Genomic DNA, 6,404 nt, shown 5'->3' with positions numbered 1-6,404 from the left:
GTTTTTATCATTATTCTAAATAGCCAACTTTTATTTTCTTGTTTTAAATTTCCTTCTCAAAACAAACAAATTCGATTAGCCTTAAATTTACATAGCAACAGTTGATAGCGATTAAGTTTAATAAAAAATATATGTGGGTTCAATATCTTTTATATTACTTTGATAAAGTTCGTGCACTTGCGGATAAGCTAACACACGGGAAGAACATCAAGTTTTTGGCGCTGTTGTTGGGGATTTTTTATTTAATCAACATCGTAACTCAATTGTTGCGCCATATAGATTAAATCATTTTATTTTATTTTTTTCGGTTGTATACCCAACACTCGCTCTCACAAAGAGCAGTTAGAACGATCAATCCCTGAAATCGAGTGTTACATTCATCTAAAACACCGAATACATGAACTTGGATCCATATTTGAACCCATGGCTGAATCTAATAACCACCCACTCAAAGACTATGCAATTCTATCTCAGGACAAACCGCATTTAAGCATTGTTCCACCTGCAATCCAGACAAACTCTTTTGAGCTGAAACCATCTCTGGTGCAAATCGTGCAACAAAATCAGTTCTCTGGAAATCCCACTGAGGACCCGAATCTTCATTTATCAGTGTTTGTATAGTATGAATACACATTAAGGAGTAGTGGTGCAAATCCAGAAGCCGTTAGACTACGTTTATTTCCATTTTCCCTAAGAGATAGAGCCAGAGCCTGGCTACAGTCTCTTCCCGCGAACTCAATTACCACTTAGAATGAACTCAAGAAAGTATTCTTAGCAAAATATTTTCCACCAAGCAAAATGGAAGTGTTAAGAAATCATATAACTACGTTTAGACAGACTGAAGGAGAATCACTTTTTGATGCATGGGAAAGATATAAAGATATGATAACACTATATCCTCATCACGGATTAGAACAGTGGCTTATCATTGACACTTTCTACAATGGTATGCTATGTAACACCTGAATGACTATATATGATACTGTTGGCGGAGCCTTAATGAACAAACCCTTTGAGGAAGCCTACCAACTTATCAAAAACATGGCTCGGAATCATTACCAATGGGGAGTTGAAAGAGTTCAAGTCGAGAAAACCCAACAGAAAGGAGGAATGTTCGAAGTCAATGGATTTGATCACTTAAATGCTAAAGTCGAGGCACTTACCCAAAATATCAACAATTTAACTATAACCACTCCAGCCATTGTAGTTGTTATAGCCCTGAACTACGATATTTGTTGAGTCCAAGGACATGCGGCCACTGATTGTCAAATCTTGACTGAAACCACGCCAAACCAAGTCAATTATGCATTGTTTGCGCCTAGTCTTCCACCTTATAACTCTTAAAATTTCCAAAAAGCTCTGCTCCTAGAAAATCAAATCTAGAACTAATGATGCAAAACTTTATTGCATCCTGACCCAGCATAACAAAGAATTCATGAACCAAAACGTTCATACCAATGAGCTGGTGAAACAATTGGCAACCAAGGTCGATGTCATGGCTACTCATAACAAGATGCTTGAAACTCAAATAACTCAAGTATCCCAACAACAAGTAGTCATTGTTGCTCCTACTGACACATTTCCAAGCCAACCTTAACCAAACCCTAAAGGCCATGCAAACGCTATCACACTACAAAGTGGGAGAAAATTGGATGGACCCATAGATTCAAGAGTTGAAAATCCTATGATGTATGAGAGAGTAAAGGAGGAACCTGAAAAGGCCATCGAGGGAGATCAAGTGAGTAAAACAACTAGTGAGGAGACTACACCTACTACTAAGGAGGATGTCGAGAAAGAGAAACCTTATATATCTCCATCTCCCTATAAACCAAAAATACCATACCCTTAAAGACTAGCCAAATCCAAGAATGAGGGTCCGTTTAAGAAATTTATTGAGCTCCTAAAACAACTTTATGTCACTATACATTTCACTGAGGCTATTACTCAAATGCCTTCGTAGGCTAAGTTCCTAAAAGAGATCATGTCAAATAAAATAAACTTTAGGATGACGAGACAGTTTCACTCATTGTAGAATGCAGTGCCATTATCTAAAAAAACATGCCACCTAAATTCAAAGACCCTGGAAGTTTTTCTATTCCTTGTGTCATAGGCAAGTTTGTCATCAACAAGGCATTATGCAATCTCAGAGCTAGTATCAGTCTAATGCCTATTTCCATATGGGAAAAACTAAAGTTAGGAGACTTGAGACCTACTAGAATGTCACTTCAATTGGAAGATCGTTCAGTTAAATATCCTGTGGGAATGCTGGAAAATATTCTAGTTCAAATTGGTAAATTTTATATCCTTACTAACTTCATAGTAATGGATATAAAGGAAGATTCTAATATATCCATCATCTTAGGACAACCTTTCTTAGCCACCGTTGGTGCGATAATAGATGTAAAACGAGGGAAGTTGGCATTTGAGGTAGGAGAAGAGAAAATTGAGTTTATTCTTTCCCAATTTATTAAGGCCCCATCAATAGATGATACATGCTGTTTTATGGATATTATTGATGAATGTTTGAAAGAACTGGACTCAGAAACACATTTGAGTACTGAATTCATAATGATTCCAGCACCACCTCTATTAGAAGATGATGTGTTCCTTAGACCCTATCAAGATGTCAGTCTTAGGGAGTGTTTAGAACTTACACCATATCCTATGCCAAGCCCTAAGCAGCCATCCGTGGAACTTAAAATATTACTTAAAAACCTAATATATGAGTTTCTTGATAAAAAAATTGATCTCCCGATCATAGTTAGTGCCAATCTTAATAGAAAGGAAATGGAAAAACTCTTGAGGGTATTGAATAAATATCCCATAACCTTAGGATACAACATTTCTGATCTAAAGGGAATAAGCCCCTTCGTGTGCATGCACATGATTATGCTCGAGAAGGATTCAAAAACCTCTAGAGAACACCATATGAGGATTAACCCTATCATGAGTGATGTGGTTAGGAAAGAAGTACTTAAATTACTCGATGCTGGAATTGAAGGTGAGAAAAACAAGAAAGGGGGGGGGGGGGGGGGTTTGAATTGTTTGGAAAAATAAGCGCTTTTCAAAATGAAAATCACACAAGGATTTTATACTGGTTCGCTTATAACACAAAGCTACTCCAGTCCACCCGGCCGAGGTGATTTCGCCTTCAACAAGGACTTAATCCACTAATCTTGAAAGATTACAAACAACGTCTAAGAGAAAAATCTCTTAGTCCTCTCAAGTATACAGACTACACAGAGTCACTTGAGGAAATCAACAAACAATAGATGAAAGATTTATGTAATCTAGAGTGCTTCTAAGATAAGCTAATATTACAATAGTAAGAACAAAGTGATTCACGTTATAAGCAAAAGCTTCGTGAAGATTTTGAGAGCAAGAGTGTTTTTCTTGAGCGTTGATGTTTCAGTATAATTTTTCCTTGTATGTATATGCTGAAAGTTGATTTGCAGTCCTTTATATAGATCAGTGAGGTAGTAGTTGAAACTGATGAGTAATAAGATGAATTTACGCCATAACATAAATAGCTTCTGCAGGATAACTTTCTCTCCTTGAAATGACTACTTACCACATATAGTATCTTCTTTATTGAAATTGGAGATTAACGTCTCTTTTTGTATTAGGAAATCCATTTGCAAATCTTTACTTGACTTTAACGTTACTCTTTCATAATTAGCAATTTTATGATCAGAGTCTTCGTGTATCTGAGAGTCTTGGAGTCTTGCTTCTGATGTTGATCTCTTTTGAGTTCTGATGGATTCTTCAGATAGCGCTGATAAGTTCTGGAGTTTAGAGATAGCGTTGATCAGAGTCAGAACTTCTAGAGCTTACTTCATGTTCAGATGCTTCTGATACTTTGCTGTTTTGCTCAGAGTTAGACTTTCTTGAACGTGTTTCTACTTCAGATGCTTCTGATCATTTGCTGTTTTGTATCTGATCTGGTTCTGTATCTGATGACGTCATCAGATTTCTTCCTTCTTTCCTTAGAACCCTGCACACTTAGAAACTTTTCGTTAGAGTGCCATTTTTGGTTTCATCCTTTGTTATCATCAAAATCAAGGAATCTATTGTAGAACAATTTTTGTTCTTACAGGAATAATCTATCCGATTTTCAACAGTCAATGAGTTAGCCAAATGCACGTTTTACCTAAAAAGGGAGGGCTAACGGTTGTTAATAATGAAAAAGGAGAGTCTGTAGCCAAACGAGTAGATACTGGATGTCGTATGTGTATAGACTATAGGAAGCTAAATAAAGCAACTCAGAAGGATCATTTTCCCCTTTCATTCATTGATCAAATGCTTGAACGTTTAGCTAGACACTCTTGTTTTTGTTATTTAGACGGTTACTCAGGAATTTTCCAAATTCCAATTCATCCAGATGACCAAGAGAAAACTAATTTCACATGTTCCTATGGAACTTTCACCTACCGAAAATTTCCATTTGGACTATGCAATGCTCTTGCAACCTTTAAGCGATGTATGATGGAAATATTCACAGACTTCCTAGATGATATCATGGAAGTCTTTATGGACGATTTCTCTGTATGCGGATCCACTTTTGAATGGTGCCTAGCTAACTTAGAAAAGCTGTACTAAAGTCAAGCTAGTACTTAATTGGGAGAAATTCCACTTCATGGTGAGGGAAGGCATAGTCCTTACACACATAGAGTCTGAAAGAGGAATTGAGGTTGATAAAGAAAAAATTGAGGTTATTGAAAATCTTCAACCACCTAAAACAGTTAAAGAAATTAGAAGCTTTCTTGGACACACGAGTTTTTACCGATGCTTTATAAAAGACTTCTCTAAGATTACTAAACCATTAACTGGTCTTCTGATGAAAGAAGCCGATTTCATGTTCGATGTAAAATGCCTAGAATCATTTAATCTTCTTAAGCAAGCACTAATATTTGTACCTATCATGCAACCTCCTGATTGGAGTCAACCATTTGAGATTATGTGCGACGCTAGTGACTATGTCGTAGGTGTTATTTTAGGACATCATAAATATAAGAAACTTCATGTTATATATTATGCGAGCAGAACTTTAGATGCTGCTCAAATGAATTATGCCATACTAAAAAAGAACTTTTAGTTGTAGTGTTTGCAATAGACAAATTCAGTTCTTACTTGGTAGGAACCAAAATCATTATATACATAGATCACACGACCATAAGATACCTGTTAATGAAAAAGGACGCAAAACCCATATTACTTCGATGGATCCTATTATTGCAAGAATTCCATATGGAAATCCGAGACAAAAAAGGGACCGAGAATGTGGTAGCTGACCACCTCTCAATACCATAGGAGGGGGATTCACGGGAGGAGTAGAAACCAATTCGGCTAGAAAAAGATATGCCCTATCAGTGATGCACATTGAACAAAATCCTCCTTCAGGGGGGAGGAGGACCCAATCATGATCAGTTTCTCCAGAAGAAACTCGGAAGGAGTGTTGTCTCATGAAAACGATACCAAGGTGATTAAAGTTCAGATCTGTGACTGGAGTGTAAAGCGAGTTTTGGTAGATTCAGGAAGTTCAACAGATTTTCTATATTGGGATGCATTCAAGGGAATGAATTTTGATAACACTGAGCTGCTACCATTTAAAGGTAGTTTGGTGGGATTCTCTAGAGAGCATGTACAAGTGCTAGTGAATTTACCCATAATGACAACTTTTGGCAGTAGAGACCATGCGAAAAGTATCCAGGTAAGGTATATAATTGTGAATAATGCGTCCCCATATAACATTATTATTGATAGGACCTCGTTCAATGCTCTGGAGGCGACATTGTCCACTCTATACCTCACGTTAAAGTATCCTCTAGAAGACAGTCAAGTAGGAATAATGAAGGGTGATCTAGGAATAATAAGGAAATATGATAAAGATAGTCTAAGACTTAAAAGAAGGAGTCACACTAACGAACCAATTAAAGATGATAAGTTAAAGGTGAACTTAGTTGATATTGACCCGAGATAAGAGCTACCAGAAAACCAGTTGATAAATAGGGAAAATATAAGAAAGAAATATAATGGCATCCAATTATCTCACACAACTCGAATTGATGCCAGTAGGATATCGAAGAATGAAGACGGAAGGATCAAAGTCAATTTAAACATAGGTTATCACCCTCTCATACATGACATGTTAAGCATACCATGGAGGCTTTGTAAGTAGGTACCAAATATTTCGAGCTCATTACTCGTTGTAGTCAGACAAACAAAGTTTCTACTAGGGGCTATCGATCGCTTCATTAGATGGGAAGCACCAGAAACAACAAACAAAATCATATTGTCTGGAATAAGCAAGGAGCAAGACAAGATCATAAAGGTATGGACCAAGAACATATATGAAAGTTGGTGTCCCTACCATACTATGTCTTATTCGACTACTCAGGAGAATC

The 6,404-nt window shown here is 36.9% G+C and overlaps 1 non-coding gene across 1 annotated transcript; it reads right to left on the bottom strand.

Moving 5' to 3' along the window:
- Nucleotides 1–803: 803 nt before the first annotated feature.
- LOC127108534 (small nucleolar RNA R71) lies at nucleotides 804–911 on the bottom strand. Its single transcript, XR_007796066.1, has one exon. It is a non-coding gene; the product is annotated as a small nucleolar RNA R71 (small nucleolar RNA).
- Nucleotides 912–6,404: the final 5,493 nt, after the last annotated feature.

Source organism: Lathyrus oleraceus, chromosome 7, assembly GCF_024323335.1.
Source record: "Lathyrus oleraceus cultivar Zhongwan6 chromosome 7, CAAS_Psat_ZW6_1.0, whole genome shotgun sequence".
In the NCBI taxonomy this organism is placed as follows: Eukaryota; Viridiplantae; Streptophyta; class Magnoliopsida; order Fabales; family Fabaceae; genus Lathyrus; species Lathyrus oleraceus.
This window is presented reverse-complemented; position numbering and strand designations above follow the sequence as displayed.